Source organism: Oratosquilla oratoria, chromosome 16 (assembly GCF_046742065.1).
Source record: "Oratosquilla oratoria isolate Oo_2021 chromosome 16, ASM4674206v1, whole genome shotgun sequence".
In the NCBI taxonomy this organism is placed as follows: domain Eukaryota; kingdom Metazoa; phylum Arthropoda; class Malacostraca; order Stomatopoda; family Squillidae; genus Oratosquilla; species Oratosquilla oratoria.
The window spans coordinates 52,118,665-52,140,787 of record NC_134792.1 but is presented as its reverse complement, the minus strand read 5'-3'; the positions used below and the strand labels follow the sequence as shown (position 1 = coordinate 52,140,787).

Genomic DNA, 22,123 nt, shown 5'->3' with positions numbered 1-22,123 from the left:
ACTTACTGACATCACTGACAACTAGCATCTCTAGTTATCACTGCACACGACCGCAACTACAAGACCTAAGGCATTTGAAGGATATGACACTTTCCCATTCGTGGAACATGGGAGAAGAAGCAGTACAGACAACATAAGCGAATATAAAACTAATTTGACCAACGGAAATCCTGCGACGGGACCCGCGAGCGGAGGTCTTATCCTGCATAATAAATTAGGGATACATACACACACAGGCCCATTACATACAAATACAGTCAATTTGGAGAGCAGGAGACGGAACTCTACGAGCGTTGCTCCTTTTCTTTACAAATACCCAGGCTAGGCTAACTCACGACAAAATTTATTTTGACGCTAATAAGGTGACTGGGTCACCTGCTTGCTGTTTACAGGCAGACCAATAACTCCAGCAATGCTACTTGGGCGCAAAAATACTCAGCTTCGTCGACCTCGTCTGCTGCTCACCGCAAATACTTGGAATACACGTCACTGTCGTCGTGAATGCCTCGCAACCAATTTTGGCAGTCTCGCCTCCCCCCACCCCCCGTCGGGCATAAACACTTATGGTGACTACTCGAACAAAATCACATGCCCTCCACAGGGAGCGTGTAATGCAATGGAAAGACTTTTCTAGTCACGGGAGCACTTGTATTCATGCCCAGCGAAAAAATGAAAATTCCGTGTCGAGTCTGTACGACGATCAAAGAGCGCACGCGGGGCGGGGCGATAGGGGGGGGGGTGTTAGCACCGAAGACTGGGTTGCTGTGTGCCAGGTTGCCTCCTCCTCCTCCTACCCCCACCTCAAACGCTTCGAGTTACTTCGCAGGGGGCCTACCGTTGGCAGTTGTATTTAAAGCTCAGGCGACGTTGTCCTGGCTGGTGTTTTCGTCTCGCCGTCTCCCTTCATACCACTCCACCTTCCTTCCCCTCCTGCCTCGCCACTACATATGATATTCATGTACTTGTGACTTGTCCGTTACCTGCCTTGTTTACGCACGCCTCGAAATAACAACCCTTTTCCTCAATTACCAAATGTCTGGGCTCAACCGCCTACTTCGATTCTAGTGTCACCGACCTTGTTTGCTTAGGTGTCACCTAAAAACTCGTCTCAAAAGGTTTCCACTGAGGCCGACTTGAACAATCCTTAGATCCGCACTCAAAACACAGTGGGATGTTCCTACTTCTTACTTTCTCCCTGTTACCTACGACAGCTTCTCCCTCCTCCAAGAATAACCCCCCCCCCTTCTTGGCCCTTTCAATGCGGTGGTGGCATCATTTACTCATTTTCGGTGTGGCAAATACCCGATTTCATTAATCATTTGCGTGCTACTACCTGGTCAGTGGCATTCTGGCAAGACTCTAAAACGCCGAGCCAATCGTTCTCCACTGTGCTTCTTTCAATTGGGGTTATAGCATATTTTAGTTTTTTCATTCTCCACAGTACCTCTTCGGTAACAATGGGGGTTATCTCGATTAACCGCTTACGTGGAGGAAGGCTATTCTCCATTTCTTCTGGTGAGCGCCGAAAGTAGGGAAGGGAACCCCGGAAGGACCTCTCGCAGTCAGGACAGGAGAACTCCGTTTCCTTCCCGAGACTTTTTCAACTTTGTCCATTGATCCTGCGTGGACAGAAGCGCCCACGCTCTGCAAAATGTCCTCTAGTTCTTCCCTTGTCTTGAGTCTGGACTGACCTCATTTCCCAGGGTTCGTTCTTTTCAACCCACGACATGCAGCGGGTCTGGACACAGCTTGTGCCACAAGCAAGTAGTGATTTTCTTGCACCTCCTCGGGTGAAAAGGACAACAACAACAACTGTTAACTCGACCTCTCTACCACGGGCATGAAAGGCGCGGCGGCTGGAAGGTAGGTAGGGCCCCAGATGACCACCGACCGTCGTTTGTTCTTCGGCATGAGAGGGGGGGGGGGAGGGGAGGGGGGGGCAATTTTCTGCTTTCTCACGAGATCGGCCGGACTCGAACCAGGATGACCCGTCCCTCCCCCCCCCCCCGCCAAGGACTGAACTGCTTCTTTGGTTGACCTCCTTATTTTCCAAAGCTTACTCGCTGTAAGCAAGCTGTACATGCCCCTTACTCCTGGTGCCTCCCCTTTCCATTTCACATAGACAATTTTTCATAAATATCACTAAAGCGCTCAGGGGCAATAGTCCCCTTTTACACACGACTATCTTTTCATTTTTCTTCAGACTTCTCTTCCCCTCCCACAAACCCCGACCCCCCGTGAGCGCGGGTGGTCTTTCCTAGGTACCCATTTCCATTTCAAAGGCCTCAGGTCGCCAAGGTGTCCTTCTTTCCTTTCCTTTCCTTTCCTTCCATTCTTCCCTCCCTCCCTCCGCACTCTCAAACCTACACGACTCACTTCCCCTCCTTTTCTGATTCAGCCGTTCTGATGATCAGCGTTCGCTGCCTGCCAGCAGTACCTGCCCAGCCTCGCCAGGCTCAATCTTTCGGTAAAATAGGCTTCCTTCCACTGAATAAAACCACAAGGGTGGTGGTGGCTAGAATGAATGTGCATCATAACACTCGCGAACAGGTTAACTGATAAGTGTCACACTCTGGACAGTAATATATATATATTATATGTTCCATAAAACGCAAAATAGTATATGTTTTTCAACTACTTAACCTTTAGCCTAGCCACAAAGAGAAGTGACAAGATATAGGAGAGGAGCATTGAGATCCCGTTCCCACACCTTTTAATTAAATGGCCCCGTGCGCCACTTCATTAATTGATCCGCACTGCCAACATCTCGAATTGACCCTTCTCATGGCACGGGTCCTCCTCCTTAAAAATTGGAACATTCTTCTCCCCGACCCTCTCCGTCACCCACGCCCTTTTTAGCTTGGTCGACATCCTCACAACAATCTTCCCTCGCGGTTTCATTCGCCAGCACAGCCACCCATTCTTGCTTGGCCCCCGCTCCCCTTTGCTCCCAATCGCGGCACCAACGACACCAGTCCTCCGAGGTTGTCTATGTACTCCCGAACATTCTCAGCATGGCCCAACGATTCTTCTCCCTTGCAACATACAAATGATATTCACCTCAAATGCCAGTTGACCCAAATATCATTAAGAGAGAGAGCAGGACCTCTTAATACGAAGAGTCGACTCGGGGGGGGGGGGGCACAAATCGTGGTTGATGTTGGAACTGACACTTTGTCCCGAGTAGCACAACCGAATAGAATGGCCTGCCATCACCAGCTGGGAAAAATCATGATTGTACGTCGCCGCCAGGTTCAAGATATTATCAAGGAAGGTGTCCGTTGGTCCCAGGCGTCTACTCCTCCAGTGGTGCCAGGTGACATGACTTTCTATTATGGCTGCCGCCGCCGCCGCCGCAGCCATCAGATGTCATTCCTGCACCCCCCCCCCCCTCTGTACGTGATGGAGGAAAGGCGAGAACGACAACAGCAACAATGCCTACTTCGATTTACCCCTCCCCCCCAGCCGCTGCATGTGGCGTTTGTAACGAAAGGGTCTCACTGTTTCATTGGTGTGATTTTTGATGCAGCTCAAGACAGGACCCACGTACCCCTTCACCACAATGATGCCTCTCAAATAACATTCTGGATCACATGATAAAACGGCATTATCATCATTATTTTTGGTATTTTTCGGCCGCGGGGGCACTCATCGTATAACGCCCTTCACCCTACCCTTCAAGTGAATAAAATCGTCGAACACGAGCCTCAATACTGTATATTCACTTGTCAACGTGGCAAAGGAAATGGGAATATTCGCTAAAACCAGATATCACTTTAGACCCAGGCAACTCCCGACGCAGAGCCCCCACCAGGCAGGACCTCGTAGCCCGTCCTTGACGACGACGCCCGTCCAGTGCCCCTGCCAACAAGCTAGGCACATCCTTGCCATCTGGCTCTTGACGCCGCTACCGACGCTATTGCTCCTGCCAGCCGAGGACTCCCTGGCCGGGAATGGGTAGGGGAGGGGGGGGGGGGCAAATCCTGCTGAGGCCCTAACGAAAGACTCCTTCCCTGTCTGTCACTGATGATGCAGCCTGATGGGACCCTGTGCGCGTGTGTTCTGCCAAGCGTCTCAGTCTTGCACATTCGGTCGAAGGTTTGCCGTGCGGCGCGGCGGCGGCGGCCATTCTTTGGTCTCACCCACGTCGTCTCGGCATGCAGCAGCAGCAGCAGCAGCAGAGTACTGCCACTGAAAGTAGTTCTCACCCTGGTCCCGTCTCGTCCCTTTCCTCGACCTCTGTTCTTCGACGACTCAACCCGTCTTCAGAGTCCCAAAACCTTTCCGGTCTGCTTGCAAACGGGTCTTCTGACGTCATCTTCTGCCTGCTACAGGTTGCACGACATGTCCGCTGGAACTTATCTCGTGTCGCCTCCAACATTTTCTTCGGGGGTGACAGAATTCCTTGCCAATTCTATCACAGTGATTCATCTTTCACAAGATGGAGAGGAAGCAAGTACGGTCCTCCGATGACAAGCCTCTCCCTCCCATTACAACTGCGGGATCTGAGATTTGTTGCTGCTGCTGCTGCTGCTGCCGCTGCACAAGAGATCATGCAGAGCGAGATATTCCAAAGAAATGCTTCCTCCCCCCCCCCTCCGTCCGCTTTCTGAACTCTTTCGGACCTGTGACGTCTTTGCCGATTGGGTTCTGGCAGAGTGGCGATTCCAAGTGTGCCTCTCCAGGTGTTGTTTTGGCCAAAGCAGAATGGGCGAAAGGGGGTTCAATACCCTCAGTCGTCCTGCGTATTTGGGGCCGCCAGTTCACACTGTGCGGTTCGTCTTCGTACGGTTACGTTTCCCTTGCGCTCCGTCAAAATGTTCACACCAGACGTCTTGGATGCGGTCAGTCGGCGTGCAGCTGTTGCTCCGGCATGGCGCCAAGAAAATGTGGTGCCATGGCTCTTCTTCTGAATGAAGATGAGGAGTGTAGAGCTAAAACGAAAAGATTGTGGCTGCACAACTGCCAAAGGAAAAGAAAGAGGGTGAATTTTGGAATCTACAAACTCCTCGTAGCCTCTGACGAGTTCTATTAACTATTCGTTCAAAATGACTGTGCAAAGTCAAAAAGTTTCCGCAGACTGAAGGTAAGTCGTCGTGCCATCTCCACTCTGTTACAGCCACGTGACTGATACGTAACGATGTTCATATTTACGGCTGGGATGCGGAACGTTTCCGTTCGTACACGAACGTCCGAAATTTCTTCCTGACACATCCGACACGTACGAATGAAGACCGCACGAAAGACGAACGATAGACGGAGCGTATGGTGTGAACACATTGATCTCAATGTAAAAATAATTTACGTACGAAAGCCGAACCGCATCTGAATAGCACAGTGCGAGTCGGCCCTAAGTATGGACAACGCTGGTACTCTACCATCGTAGATGCAGCCATACACGAGTTGCATCGCGAGACTGGACGCTGCAAGATGACGCGGTTGCAGACCGTACGACGACGACGACGCCTGACGTGTGGCAAGCCAACACGTGGACTGCGTGGCCTGCAAGGGGGGTTACCGTGACGTGGCATAGACGGCGTAGGACATGAAATCGCGTACAGGTGTGCGTGGGGGGGGGGTCAAGTACGTCCACATCTTGGTCAACAACTCCGCCACCGATACTACTCCGGACGGGAGCTGTTGCTGTGGAGACCACAAGAAGCACAATGGCTTGGTCCTCGCGGCGGCAACAGGAGGACAACGGTACCAGACAGCTGGCGCTCACTATCAGGCAGGGGAAAGAGGAAGAGTGGGGGGGGGGGGTTGTCAGGGACGAGGGTGAGGGGTTGGAAAGGGGTGAGGGGACACACGCTGAACGTTTCATTGTGAGCGCGGGAGGTGGCGGCTTAAGAAAGCCCTTTCTCGATACAACAGCTGCGGGGTTTGTGTATATTATGTTGTAGCGAAGGCCACACGATTTCATCTATTTCGTGACGGGACGGGACCCGGCATCAACAGAGTCTCGAGGGTCCGTTCTGGCTGAGGGGTTCATTCACTACGACAGTGTTCCTCAAGCTTTGGGAACCCTGACATCGACTTGGATGTTCAGGGAACCCCGTGATGGGATGAGGTAGGATATGTGGTCATTTTACATTGGTAAGAATTGTGAATAAAAGGCTGTCTTTTGATGGGCACTGGTATTTCATTACAGTGTTTTCATTGTACAAAAACGACACGAAAATAAGAAATTCAAGTATATTTACCAAATGGAAAATAAAATAACATTATCTTGAATACCCACCCCGTCCTGCAAACCCCGAGGCAGGATTCTGCGCTGCGCTCCCCCACCCCCGACCCCGGCCCCTCTAGGGACTGGACTGCGTGTCCCTGGTTGAAGGACACTGCTCCATGGCCAATAGTTTACCTGCGTGAAGTTATTCATTCGTAACAGAGCGCAGGCTGGGACAGTACAGGCCAGACGACTTTCTGCAGTTCAAGGGTAGAAGTCTGGTGTGAACTGAGGAGGGCGTTTCATTCGCGGTGTTCCACCCGCCGCGCCGCGCCGCCCGGATGCACAACAGCCCTCCTTGGTCGATACAAAATCCATACATACATACACACATGGTAGGAAACCGTTCTATCGGGATTAGCGTGGTGAAGGACTGACAGACACGGGAGGTGGGTCTTGTAATGATATGCCGTCTTAATGGCGAGAGAAAAGGAAGTGGAGCGTAGGGGGGGGGGTCAGGAGGAAGGAGAAGGCGAAAGAGGACTTTGATGCAAAGGGAGAGCAGCGGCAGTTTAGGTAGGGGCAGGCTGACAAGACGGAAGGAATAGAGAAGCCAAAAAGTCCAGGTCGTCAATCAAAGTACCGCAGGCGGGTACAATGTGAGACGGTGATAGATGAGCACTAAGTCTGGGGAGGAGGGAGGGAGGGGGGGGGCGATAGGGCTGTGCGAGTCGTGAAGGGAAGCGCGCGACGGCCAAGCGGGTGGGAGGCGGGTCAAAGAAGGCTGAACAGGAAGTGGTGTAGAGGTTGGGGGAGGAGAGGGGGTGGGAAGGTTAACCCGGAAGGAGCAAGAGGGACTACAGGGGAGCATAGCAAGACGACGGTAAAGGCGACACGCCAAAGGAAGGCACACCATCAACTCTTGTCCAGGAGAAAAGAATCTGGAGAGAGCATAGCCGTTAATTAACACCCTCACGATTTATGCATTTCTCTTCCTGGCTGCTGACCACAGGCGCGATTTTAGTCCACGGAAGGAGAAAATTCCCTGTCCTCCCCCTCCCCCTCCTCCTGATAAACTTCTTCCCAAAGACTCACTTGTGCATTCACCCTGGCCTGGCTGCCCCTCAGGCGGCGGCCATTTTTATTAAGCCAAGGAGAAGTGAAGAACCAAAGGCCGCCAACCAACGAAATAGAGAACGAGATCGGATGGAAACGCGAACCGAGAGATATGCAAGCAACCTGAAAAACAACAGTGTGCGTGTGTTGGGACTGACTGCTAGGGCAGATAGTTTAGGGAACAACAACAACAACAACTGTGTGTGTGTGTGTGTGTGTGTGTGTGTGTGTGTGTGTGTGTGTGTGTGTGTGTGTGTGTGTGTGTGTGTGTGCGCGCGCGCGAACTCGTGCCCGAAAACAGGGACTCGGGTCCTCAGCGGTCGAACGAGTACGTATCCAAGACAATTGGCCTCGGCGGGCGGGCGGCTGGACCCCGAAGACAAAAGTAGGAGGGAGTCGTCAGGCGAGGAAATGAAGTGACAGGCATATGGGCGTCAGGGCAGACACGGCCAGATGTGGATTGTGCAGCAGGCGGGCGGGGGGTGGGGGGGACTCGCCCAATGGAAAAGGGGGAGAGCGGGGGGGGGAGAGATAGAAGAGTACGCAGGAGAGGGGAGGGGAAAGAAAAGGTGATGACGGACGGGGAGAAGAGGATGGGGAAGAGCAGGAAAAGGAGGATGGCACAGTAGAGGAGTAGGGTGAAGGGGAGGGAGGGGAAGAGGGGAGAAAGGAAGAGGAAGGGGGAAATATTGAGGACAAGAACCAAGATGAAGAGGAAAAGGGAAAGGAGAAGGAACAGGAATAGCGGGGGCAAGTATAAACAGTACTACGAAGAGGAGTAACAGGAGGTGGCACAACAAGAAAAGATGGAGGAGCCGAGATGGTCCCGGGAAGAAGAGATGATGGTAGATGAGAAATGTGGAGGAAGAAGGCGAGAAAGGTTCGGGTGAGGGGGGGAAGGGAGGGGAAATATGGAGGAGGAGGAGGAGGAGCCCGAGTACAACGGATACGGGGAAAAGAGGAGGAGGAGGAAGCAGGAGAAGGGATGGGGCAAAGGGAATGGGGGGGGGGTCGGTGTAGTCAGATAGGGACCAGGAAATCGGAAGGCGAGGTGGGTCGGGTGAGGGGGGGGGGGTTATTTGGAAGAGAGGGAGGGGAGTAAGTCGACCACCAGGGGAAGGAGAGGGATACAGGGTAATGGGGGGTGAGGGGGTCTGTGCAACGAGGCCTGTTAGTCTACCTCCGCGACAGCCACGCTGTCTCACTCACCCTGTTGATTGCACGTACTAACCTGGCCACATACAGCTACACGGTAGTTGTGTGTGTGGAGGAGAACATCCTCTTCATTCCTGCTGTGAGTGCCTTAACTTCAGAACTGGAATGAAACCCCTGGTACCTTGATTTTAAAGGGTGGTCACCACCAATCCTCCCATGTACAACTTTGCATTTTCCCTTTGATGATGTTATCTATGTTCACGAGAAAAACGTTTAAAACAAATGTCTCATCTCAAAAGTAACATTTGAGGGGCTTTTTGACGAAAATGTTCGTCGTGTGCTAATCCGCATTCTAAAACACAGCATACAGCGCCATCTTTTGGTATTAGTTCCGATGACGTCATGAGTCGTGTACCAACACAAGCGTCCTGTAGCAAAACACACTAATCATCAGCGATGTTTAGAATTTTTCATCGTTTTATCAGGTGTAGTCTCGACTCCTAGATATCTCTTAACTACAGCCAATACTTGTGGACAGACATGGTTCAGGGCTATCAATCTGAACCGGAATATCTCTCTGAAGATTATTTTATATAGGTGCAAAATGCATGCTTAGCTATGTGCACTTTGATTCTGCAATGCTGTTGCATTCAATATTTCTGCAGTGTGCTTGCTCCTACACAACCCCGCAGCACGTTCACACCACGCCTCTTAGATGCCGCAAACACTGTAAACAATGTCTACAACGTAATTTTTGTTTTCGGCCCGAGTGTACCAGTAAGAGGGTTATGATTTTTTTTTACTACTAGTTAAAACTAATTATGCTTTACACAAGTTAGATAAATTATTTCATATTGTTTACACACTGTATAAAAAATAAAGATTCACTAAAAGTATCGCTAAGAACATACCAATCCGTTCCAGCAAATGACACGCGTCTTTTGCATTTATTCCTATAGTGCGCGCGCCCTCATTTATAAAGCCAGCTACTAATTGTGGTGACAACGAACAACGTATCATAAATCTGAAATTAAGTTCCAGTTTAGTCTTTTTTTCATTTCATTACATTCACAAAAGAACCTGCAGTTCAAAACATCAAATTTTTGCGTCTGCCTGTTAGAAAAAATGATTTTACGTACCTTGAAGATCATTAGTGATGACGGAAGCCCTGACAATATCCGTTTTGTATTCCTTTTTGTTATATTTGTGTAATTTCTTTGTTTTCCACTTATTATTTCCTGGTTTTATTTTCTCAGCTCATCTGACAAATTTGACTTAAAAATAGCACTTATAATGTGTTTTGAGTATGATTTTGAAAAGATAATTTAGTTTTAATGTAAGAGTCTAGCCCCGTCATTTAGCTCTTCGTGTTCTGTACGCGAACAATTTCATTGTTGCTGAGCGGTTATCGTAAACTTTCGTCTCCTGTTTATATGTTATTGTAAACTTTCGTCTCCTGTTTATATGTTATTAATATATTATCATCATCATCATCCGCCTCTTTTTATCGCAATCTCTTACTTTCCTCAGTAGCTCTTTCTTCATTTTCATAACTCCTAAACTTGATATTTGACAGCCTGCGCCACTCGATACGATTACTATTCAAAACACAATGACAAAGCATGGAGAAGGAACACAACGTCGCTGCGGAATAGATGACGCCACGGGTTGGTTCTGGGAGAATAGCTGAAGCAGACGTTTTGGGATAAGATCATTGATATAAAATTACAATAACTAAAAAAAAAAAAAAAAAAAAAAAAAAAAAAAAAAAAAAAAAAAAAAAAAAAAAAAAAAAAAAAAAAAAAAAAAAAAAGCAAAAGGTATTGTTTTAATCAGGTATTGACTGTAGGAAGAACTAAAAACTGATTTCGGAAAAACTAGACACCTTTAATTTACAAAGTGGTTACCCAGAGCTAGAAATAGAAAGGAAGAGATGGAAAGGGGAAGAAAAACGTGTGTGTGTGTGTGTGTGTGTGTGTGTGTGTGTGTGTGTGTGTGTGTGTGTGTGAAAGAGAGAGAGATTTGTGTGTGTGTGATTCCGGCGCAACGTGTGTGCGTCCTCTATTTCAAATTCGTACTTTCCTCGTGGATACTGGCGAGTACTGGAACAGATTCGTATCAACGTCTGTCCAGTTTTGCTGAAAATACATGAATCGGTCAACATGGTGTCACATGTGTCCAGGTCACTTTGTGTGACTTGGAGATTATTTGGGTCCACCCCCCCCCCCATCCCCTCTCCCCGCAGCGCACGGACGGACTATTACACATTTTTTGCTTTGCAACTTCCAGGCTCCACTGAACCGCATACTTTCATTATACCTCCCCCCCCCACTTCATGATCACTTCTGCAAAAAGTGTTCCTCACAGAGATAATATATCTGTTCATTCTGCTGAAATCCTTCGATCGGGGCGGAACGACTCGTTCTTTTCGGGCCCAAGCTCTTGAGAGAGACTGTCCTCAGCTTTGAGTGTTGACGCTCTTTGCCTCCTTGGCAGTCCCTCATCACCTCTCTCATGATCACTCAACTGCTGACGTTACAAATACACAACCTGGCTGCTGGTTAACAACATCGTTAAGCCACACGTACACATCAGCACAGATACCTCTACACACCACTGACAAGTACATAGGTTGCATGACATCACAGTACATGATGCTATTAGTTAACTACACCCCCACCCCCATTAATGGGAGGTGGCCAGCTTAGGCATGCCCCCACCCTTCACCTATCCTACCCCGATCCGTCACCCATTTACAAATCTTCTTTATGTCGTTCCTACACATTTCCTTTGCCAGTCCGACCACTCTGTTGCAACACTGTCCCCGACGAGAGAAGCGCTTCTTACCGGCTACAAAATACACTTTAATGTACCGCCGCGCCCAAAAGTCGTGCAGCATTCCCAAAGTAAATGGACTATTTCTTAACTCAAATCTTACAGTAATGTGTACTAATGTGGTCCACAGAAAATATTCATGCAGCTGACAAGCGCCAAACACAGAACGCTATAAAGAGTAGGAACTCGGCCTACAGCAAAAGGCAAAAATAATTCTGAATAGAGCCTGAAGTCGTCTACGATACACGAAGTCAATCATTTATTTCATGAACCTATGTATGTAAAAATACGAAGAAATTCCCACATTCTACTGGCTAATCATTTGCTACTGGAGTTCCCGTTTAATTCATCCTAACAAGTTTTCTTCTTTAAATGTACTGAATACGTAGTTTACAAATTCGAATCTCATAAACTTTAGTTTCTGTCCATTCTTGTGCGTGCATTTCGTCAACACATTGTTGATCCTATGACGAATATAATTTTATTTCTTATAGTCCTAGCTACCCTGCCAGCATTTTTTCCCCCAGAAGCGCTGGGGCAATCGACATATGCGCTGGCAGCTTATTCGTGGCCTATCATTTTTTTTTTTTCTAACGATACACATATTTTTGAGAGCACGACCGACCAAGGGCGCGCGAGACATTGAACACGTTACAATTTGGCTCTGGAGCTCGATCAGCCGCCACCAAATGATCTTGATATGACGAGCGAGGGAGGCTGACCATAAGGGGTGAGTTAGCGAGAACGACAAAGTTTGGCGATGAAGGTTGAAGCAACGGGGGGGTCGAGACTAGAACGTACAGTAAAGGAGGAGCGAGAACTACGTTCGGCGATGAAGCGGGGGAAAAGGTTTGATGCTGCTGCCTCACCCGGATGGCAGTGGGGATGAGGGGGGGGGGCGGATTTCTTGCCTGATGGTGTCACTTGGTTCCTCGACAATGCGAGGTAGTGGAGTACAAGGACGAATAATCGGTGGGCTTGGGTAGGTGATATGACTCCAAGGACGTTATTTGTTTTCTATTGTGGATGGTAAGTCTGTCAACCTCATGCCGAACGGCCGGGCACATTACGGCGTGGAGGTACTCTGTATGCGAGATATCGTATCGATACTCATGTTAAGGAGCGGTGGTTCCTACAGAAGTAAACTTTTTTCAGCATATAAACTTTTTATTGGGGTGATGCGGAAAGCACCTATTCTGAGAGAGCCTAAGGGTCTAAAAAGTCAAAGGACTGTAAATGAGGCCGGCTTGGTAGATTCCAAAGGGATCGTCTGTACATCCCACCAGGAGTCCAGCCGAGGTAGGTTGTGGAATGATAAACAACTTGTGGAGAGAGAAAGTCAAGACCTTCGGCCAACTCCTGTTGACCAAAGGCAAAAGAAGTATAATCTGGGAAGACTAGCTTCTCACATTCGAGTTTTTGAGTTACACAGACACCCCCCTCTCTCCCCCTCCCGGTCATTGTGATTATTCTGCATCCACATTATAATCCAGAATGTTGGGCGCAGTTTAAATCTGATTGTCAAAACACCACTTTTGTGTAATCCCTAACCTGTGTGGGGCACTCATCTGAGGAGGAGGAGGCCACTGGTTCGAAATACGCTGGTGGCGTAACCTGAAGCGTTTTGGACTCGCATTAATTTGGTTGTGGGTTCGATTTCCGCACTTCTCTCCGATTCACAACAATGACACACTTGTCCCAACACTCCAAGCGCATAATGGGGGTAATGGCGACGGCTTCGGCTGCAGCTACGCGTCTCCTGGCGTAGGCCCCTCACCACTTTCTACAGTTTCGAAGGTTTGACGGTGTTTCACGCGGACAGTGTGGAGCTGCTCTTAGGGGCCCCCCCCATTTACTTTATTGTTGAACCAGCAGCTCGAAATCTACTAAGCAATCCAAAGTTACGACTAATACAGCACCCACTATACCAACCTTTCAAAACGGGGCCACATGGAACCTAGAGGAACGGTCTCCGACCTAATGAGCTTTCTACGAGTAGATGAACACAGTCCACGGGGAGGGGAGGGGAGGGGGGTCATCAAGAACAATCCGATGTGCTCTTGGGATATGATTACGTTTGAGCCATTTCCTTGTTGATTTAATCCTTTGATGCCGTCTTACTGCTACCATGGAATGGTAATATTAAAGTCCAATTAACTCATGGCCTTTCCACTTTGGAAAGGAAATCTGCAGTATGACGTCATGCAAAACCGCGCATTGTGCCCTGCCGGTCGACGCTCGAATGAATGAACTTTCAACAACAAAGACCACCGACTAAGACCCTTCGCTGCTACTACTCAAGACTCGTGTGTTTGTTTTAGCTACTGCTGCCCGGCAATTTTTACTCAGCCGAAGGCAGCGAAAACGGTGACCCCCCCCCCCTCCGACACTCCAATCCCAATCAATCCTCTCAATGCCAATGGTTACCTACACATTTGTTCTGACGATCTTATTCTGTCTACGGGAAACACTTATGCGCAAATGAAGTGATTAAACATTTTCATTATATCCTATTCTGAGACTATTGCACACTCCAATAACATGACTTGTTTGGTACCTTGCGCGCTACTGCGTAATGTTTCCAGTGTTTTCCGCAGAGAACTGACGGGGTTATTCGACAATTTGTAGTTATGCGTAAGGGTATCAAAATAATTTAACATCGACGATACGATGGCGCAATTTCCTCTGGTTAATGCATTTTCTTTTTTTAATTTCATGCTAATCACAGCATTTTCAACTTATGATACGTCTTCTATATGGAAAGGAGATCCGGTTGAAGAGGCGTCGCTGTGTTGATGGCGACGGTTCGTAAAACAATAAATATTCTGGCTGAGGAAAGATGGCAGGTCGCCGACGTCACTCGACTGCTACTCTGGTAATGATAAATGCATAATGTTCTGGGAGTAATACCCGAACTGGACCATTGATATATACACAAAAATTGTGTGGAAATGTATTTTTCGTTATTGTTGCATACATTTTATATATGTATGTACATACAACGTTGGGCTTAGTAAATCCTTCAAATAATCTGGTGCTTTACTCACTTTTCATATATATATATATATATATATATATATATATATATATATATATATATATATATATATATATATATATATATATATATATATATGGTGTGTGTGGTTTGAAAGCGAGACAATTGAGTGGAAAAGGTGGTAGGAAAAAAAGTGTAATTAATGTTGACGCGCATCATTTGCACATTATCAAGACTATGTTGGAATGTGGAGCTGTATATTCTTTATATGTCGTTTATATGGATATTTTCGCTGGAGGGTACTCGGTGTTGAAATAATTTTCATGTGCATTTTTCTCCTGTGTTTTGACGGATATTGGGTTCTCATATTATGAGGAATGCTTCTACCATTAATAATTTTTGTTTTGTTGGTGGTGTCAGATTGTTGTAGTTTCAACTATTTCTTGCCAAGTGATGTCTTCTTTGTGCTGATTTCACGTGTTGTTTGATAGATCCATTTATGAGATGGATTGTAAGTCTTCACAGAAGTGTGTGTTCTTGCTCTAATTTATTAACTAAGAGTTTAGTCTCCTTTTTGCATTTAAATTCGTGAGTTACATTAGACTGGTATAAGGGGTGGGACTTAGGTGCAGAGTTTTTATGCATGAAGAGTTTCTTCGTTTTCTTGTTCTTGTAAAAAAAAAATTACAAATTGTAAAAATGCATCGGGCATACAAAACTGCCTCAGGAACACATTCCATCTAGAAACTAACTGCATCAAACTGATTGGAATGCTTTCGACATTAATACATTTAATACATTGCATATACTCGTACATTAGGTCTATGCAATTTTAATCTAGATGTTTATAATGCTATACAAATATACGACATATCTTTTAAAATTAGCAGCACATGGGAGGACTGGAGATGAAGAAAATGGAGAGAAGTGGGAGGTGAGCCAGTTGTGTTTACTGATGACACAGTCGTGGCAGGGTCAGAGGGGGATTAAGGTAGTTAGTGACAGAGTATGGGAAGGTATATAGGAGAAAGCTGGAGGTAAATGTATGTAAAAGTAAGGTGGTGGGATGTACTTGGGGGGGGGGAGATGATTGCAAGTTGGAAATAAGTCTGAACGGAAAGAGCCTGGAGGAAGTGGATAGTTGTATTTGGGGTTGCACATATCAGGAAAGGGAGTAGAAAACAAATGTAATAAACATTATAATAACAAAAAATGTGTAGAACAACAGTGGATAATTTTAAGTATTTGGGGTTGTACATATCAGGAAAGGGAGTAGAAAAACAAATGTAATAAATATTAAAATAAAAAAATGTGTAGAACAACAAACCAAATTAAACAAACCCACTGCTTATTGCACTGCCTCCACATACACATCAGGCAACTCTATTGTGCAACCGTGGAGAGGAACACATATATATATGAGGAAGTCTCTATTGACCATGACCCTCACCTTGAAGGATCCACACCTATGCTGCACCAATGTATAGACTGGCACATGTATTTATTCAATGTCAGCCATGGACACTAACAGGTTAGGTGCACCTCCACATGTCAATCATATGATACTTTCTCTTTACCCTTTCAATATCACCAGAGGTGTCATATGCTTCTACCAAGATAGTTGCAAAAGAAAGTTTACATCTGAAGGAGTGGTGGCTATTATTTACTAGTCCGTAACTTTCTATATTTAATGGCCCCTCTTCTAAGAATGACCCACATTTTACCTATTTAATAACTTGGCTGTTTGTTTATATCTGTATTTATCTATTCATTTGAAGATGACTGATTCAGAGATGAAATGTGTAGTTTCTGGTTGATTTTGATGTGTTATATTCAAATATAACCATTAAATCCCTTGTCATTATATGTATATTTCATGTCATATTAAGGTTGAATAATACTGACAAAAGTACTGAAACATTAATTCAACATGATACTAAGAAAGCACTACAGTAAATCTTCAGTCATCATGAATTTCATTTATTGTTTCATCCCTCACAACTGCACTGCAATTTTTTGCTGACAGTGATAAACTTTACCTTGATATCACTTAATACTTTCAATATTTTAGTGGATCCACTCATAATGCTTGTCACTCCCTACTCTTCATTTTATTGGAAAAAAAAATATATATATAAGAATATAGAAAAAAATCAGTGACATACAAGTTTCTGGGTGATTTTCCATCTGTTCTTTGTTGTCTGTCTGCTTGTTCCTATGAAAGTTTCATGAGTATTGGTGTGATGTGGATTAGATGCAAAGAGCTTATTGACCACAGAATAAGGAAGGTGTAGCTTGTTTTGCCTGAGAACACAGTGGTGATTACAGCATTCAAACCCATGACATGTATTGTATTTGAGTGAGACTTCCTTTGATATAATTTTCAATGGTAGTCTAATCACAAAAAGTGTTGTTTTATCATGTGCACATTGTCATGATTTACAGCAATGGTAATCTAACTGTGTGTATGTGGGGGAGTTTGATGTCCTAATTATCATGGTATACTTCAAGTTCTAGCAAGTGGCAGTTTGCACTGGCTCTGCAAGGTTTCAGTCAACACACAGCCATACCCCCTATAAAAAAGGACCTACATATCAGAGAGGGACGGGGGAGAGATAGAGACAAAGAGAGAGAGAGAGAGAAAGGTGGGGCTCTTCTCCATTCATTGTATGAGTGATGAACTACTGATGCCACTACCTGGAGTTCCAATTCCACGAGTGCAGCCAAAATCTTACCTGTGGGAGAGAGAGAGAGAAATACTGTAAGATCACTCAAATTTGGACAGGATGTTATGGTGTGGGAGGATGTTTTTACAGGTACAGTCAGCCACACTAATGACAGCAGTGATCAACCTATACTGTTCATGAAAAAATAGTCATAAAATTTTTAATAACAGTTTATAAATCACTAACTGAATCATATTTTTAGTCATGAAATTTAGAGTTATGCATGCTATACAACTCTGTATCCTATGCGATAAATGCTTCATACTTTTGGCACTTGTTACTTAACTATGAGTTTTACTTATTTATTTATAAAATTTCTTAATTCCATTTTCCCACGACTTGTGTCCTCCCAGGAGCCTGAATCATCCCTTGGGCTCTTCAGATTTTTTTTTAGTTCATGTCTAGGCCATCATCTTCTTTGAAACAGGGTAGCTTTCCATCAATATCCAGGAAGATATTGATCTAGATAATATTTTGGATGTAATATCTCTGTATGACCCACCACTGTTGGTTGGCACTGATATCATGGCTAATAATCTATGTACTGTGCTGTACAAGTGTGTGTAGCCAGGGAAGGTGACCATGACCCTGACCATGGTGGATCTGTTACCAGGTGGGATTGGCTATTAGCAAGTGGTGATCAAGCACATATTTGGCAAGCCAAACTGGTGTGAGGAAGTGTTTGAATGACCCAATAATTCTGTGGGAATTATGGGGTTACCATCTGGGATATCAACAAGTTTACCAGTAAATTAGGTCCCAAGATTTGAGTCCTTATTTAACTATATCAAGTCCAGTGTGCACCTTCCAAGTTGGGTGACATCAGGGCTCCAAATGGTTTTCAAGTATGGTTTACATGCTCTGGTATTTAATTACAGAAGAATTAATATTTCTAATAGGATGGTTAAGTTTTATGATATGATTCAATGTGACAGAATAAGCAAATAATTCTGTCACCAGCAGGTGGGTGCCATTGCTTGCAGAGGTTACCCTAAATATAGTTACTCTGCATCTTCTAAGCAATTTGGCCAAGAGAAAGAACTTGAAGCTCATTGGAATGTTGTTGCCGGTAATTATAGCAATGTGTTGTGGGCACTGCACTTGTTGCGGATGTCATTGGGGTATGCCAAGGCTCCCCGAAATCTTGCTTGTTGTTTGTCCTCTATGTTAATGATTAATCATAATGAATAAACAGAACCCTGGATAGGATGGATTTCTGGACACAATTATTAGGATTCTGATTGGAGTCCTCCCAGACCCTCTTATAACTTTACTTTTTGCAGGACAGACATACAGGGCACAGGATCCCAATTAGCATCACTCTATCCAACTTAGTTGCCTTTTGCAACACACAAGGAAAACATGGTGACAGAATTCTTTACCCCCTCCTCCCCTCAACCACAGGAGGATCCAGAAGTGGTAAACAATGGTTTCAAAGGAACAGCATACAGGAGGGACAGCTGTAGTACAAAAGTAGTATCATTCCTTTATGAGTAGATATTTCAACACTAACATAAACAAATTATGTATGACTCCAGTCACACATGCACAACAATATTCATTCATGAATTCAAATTTTAAACTGCTGGTCTGTAATAGTTTCAAAGGTTACAAAGTGCATATATATACCAAATTATTTCAAATCTTGAGCAACAATCATTTTGAATAAAATGAGCTATTTGTGTAATGCATCATGGGAAATCTAAGAAAAACATGTTAATTTGTGTTTCAATAATAAAATTAGATAACAAAACCTAAGGGAGGAAAAATTCATCTGGTAAATATCTGGTCATAACATGGAGACAAAATGTTCTAAAACATATATACACTTCAATCAGATACCACCTTACTAAATCAGTCCTCCCATGATATTCTAATAAAAAAAAAACGGACAATGATACAGATATTAGGCAACTTAACATGCTACCTATTGTTCATAGTGATCTTGTGGGCCTCCATTTGAGTTTTCAGATTTGAGTCACTGAAAATCTGATTATGTTGTCAATTGCAGTGTGGGCTTTGTGGATTGTCTTCAGACCCTGGCCCTCCTGTAATTCTATTATCTCTGCTTTCAGAGATGATTCTGTAATGCAAGGTTAAAAAACTGAACATCAATCACTGACCACATTAACTTCTGCAAATCCTCAAACTTGGCTTGATAATTAGCCAAAAAGAAAAAGGCATAGAAACCACTCCCATCCATTCCATTCCCTACATATTCCACTCCCCTCCACCCTCCTCCCTCCCTCTTATCTTGGCACCTCCAAGATGATGGGTCATCCCTGCATCCTGTCCACTGCCCTGAGTCAGAAGAAGTGTTGCAAGACACAGTACATCCACAGCAAGGCTGCTTCATAAAATCGGCAACCCCCTCTCTCCGTCCCCTCATGCAGAAAAGGAGAAGACGGGGAGAAATCCCTTCAGACTATGTCAATTTTTTTCTCATACATACTTCCTCACCCCCCATCCCCCACCCACTCCCCGTCATGCATCACAGCATCATTCATACACAACCCTTCTCCATTTACCCCTATCTTCTGTCCTCTCCGATCCTTCCTCAACAGACATTCCTCTCTTTTGTAATGCCCCTTTCACCCCATCCATCCATCTCATCCTAGGATGCCCCCTCATACTCACTCCTTCCACCTCTGCCTTCCACACCTCTTTTACTAATCTTTCTTCACTCATTCTTTCCATGTGTTCAAACCATCCTAATACTCTTTCATCAACCCTATCTCCCAGCTCCCTTTCCACCTCTGTTCTCCTCTTCAACTCCTCATTTCTCACTCTATCTAGCCTAGTAACCCCTATCATACCTCTAAGACATTTCATCTCAAACATATTCAAACACTTTCTCTCTTCCTCTCTTATGTTTCATGTTTCTGTCCCACACAGTGCTGTTGGCACAATCACTCCTTCATATAACCTCCTCTTAGCATCCATTTCCAGATGTCTATTTCTCATTACACTTTTTAATCCCCTAAGGCATTTACTCGCTTCTCTCACTCTACATTCTACCTCCACCCCCACTCCTCCCTTTCCTGCCACATTTGCACCCAAGTATCTAAAACTATCCACTTCCTCCAGTCTCTCACCCTTAATGCTCACTCCCAGCCTGCTGTCATTCTCTCCCCTTGTACATCTCATCACCTTACTTTTGCCAACATTTATCTTCAGCTTCCTTCTTTCACACACCTTCTCAAACTCTGTCACTAACTTCATCAATCCCTCCTCTGATCCTGCTACAAGTGCAGTGTCTTCAGCAAACAACAACTGGCTTATTTCCCACTTTTCTCCATTTTCTTTAACCATCTCCAACCCCTGACCCACTACCCTTGCATTCACCTCTTGCACCACCCCATCCATGTATAGATTGAACAGCCAGGGCGACATAATACATCCCTGACGAAGTCCCACCTTTACCTCAAACCACTCACTCTCTCCATTTCCAATCCTAACACAAGCTCTACTACTCTCATAAAAACTCTTGACTGCTCTTAACAGCTTTCCTCCTATCCCATATATCTGCAGTACGTCCCACAGTGCCTTCCTGTCTACCCTGTTGTAAGCCTTTTCCAGATCCATAAAAGCCCCAAAAAACATCCTTACCTTTTCCTATAGCTTTCTCACATATCTGTCTTACCACAAAAATCTTATCTACACAACCACTACCTCTCCTAAACCCACACTGTTCCTCACCAATTACTTCCTCTGCTCCTCTCCTAATCCTCTCAATCAAGACCCTCCCATAAGCCTTCCCAACTACACTCAACAAGCTCCCTCTGAAACTACTATACTCACACTACTTTCTTACTCTATACAGGCACTCCTCCAGTCCCTTTCCCCTCTGTTAAACAAACACTTAAATAACCTCAGTCAGTCCCACCACTGTATCTCTCTTAAAAATTCTCATAGCATAGGTATCTCCTTTCTTCAGACCAGCATCCATCCAACCCATCTTACCTGCTCTCATCATCTTAACGGCTGCTTTCACTTCTTTCCTTATTTCTCCTCACTCATCATGGTCATTTTCTTAGCGCTTCCCACTGCAACTATCTTTCCCTCCCTATCCTCCTTCACATTTAGCAACTCCCTAAAATACTCTGCCCACCTTCCTCTCACTGCCTTCTCTTCCATTATCATCTCTCCATCTGCACCTTTTACCTTTTCTTCTCTACTTGATTCGCCTCCACTTCCTCTTTTAATTTCTTTCCAAAACACCTTTTTATCACTTTCAAAATTTTCTGTCATACTCTTACCCCATTTCACATCTGCTCTCCTCTTTGCTTACTTTGTCTTATGCTTAACTTCCCTTCTCTTTACTTTGTACCTCTCATACGATTCCCTCATCCTAATTTGTAGCCAATCTATGAATGCCTGCTTCTTTTCTACACCCTTCATTGCTTCCTCATCCCACCACTCACTACCTTCCTATTTCCTCCTGCCCTCCTTGTTCCACACACCATCTTTGCACACCTTATGATTCCTCCTCCACTCCTACTTCTACTCTATCCTTCACTCTCTCCCACTCCTCTCTCAGCTTTTTCTTATACTCATTCTCCTTTTCTTTCTCATTTAAGCAGTTCACTCTAAGTACCTCCCTACCTTCTGCCCTTTTCCTCTTTCTCCACCTATTCTCCACTCTCAATTTACCTTCCACCAGAAAATAATCTGATATTCCCCCACTCTCTCCCCTTAGAACATGTACATCCTTAACTCTTCCTACCATACTCCTGGTCAACACTATACAGTCCATTAATGCTCTGTCTGCCACCCTTCCATCCACCACCCTCTCCCATGTGTACTTATGCTCGACTTTCTTCCTAAACACGGTATTTGCTATCATCAACTCTCAAGACACATCTCCACCATCAATTCTCCACTATAATTTCTACCTGGAACTCCATACTTCCCAATTACTCCATCTATTGGTACATTTCCTCCCCTAGCATTAAGGTCTCTGAAAACAACTACATTGACATTCTCCCTAATCCATCTATGCACTCATTTATATTTACCCAAAAAGCCTCCCTTTCCTCTACACTCTTCTCACTATCGGGCCCATATGCACTTACAAAAAACCACATCACCTTCATCCACATCAACCTTGATGAAGTCTCCTTC

The 22,123-nt window shown here is 45.2% G+C and overlaps 1 protein-coding gene across 4 annotated transcripts in view; it reads right to left on the bottom strand.

Annotated features, from left to right (window-relative positions):
• The window catches only part of LOC143034002 (serine/threonine-protein phosphatase 4 regulatory subunit 1-like), a 476,593-nt gene that overhangs the window by 298,008 nt on the left and 156,462 nt on the right, over positions 1-22,123 (bottom strand). The window lies entirely within an intron of this gene.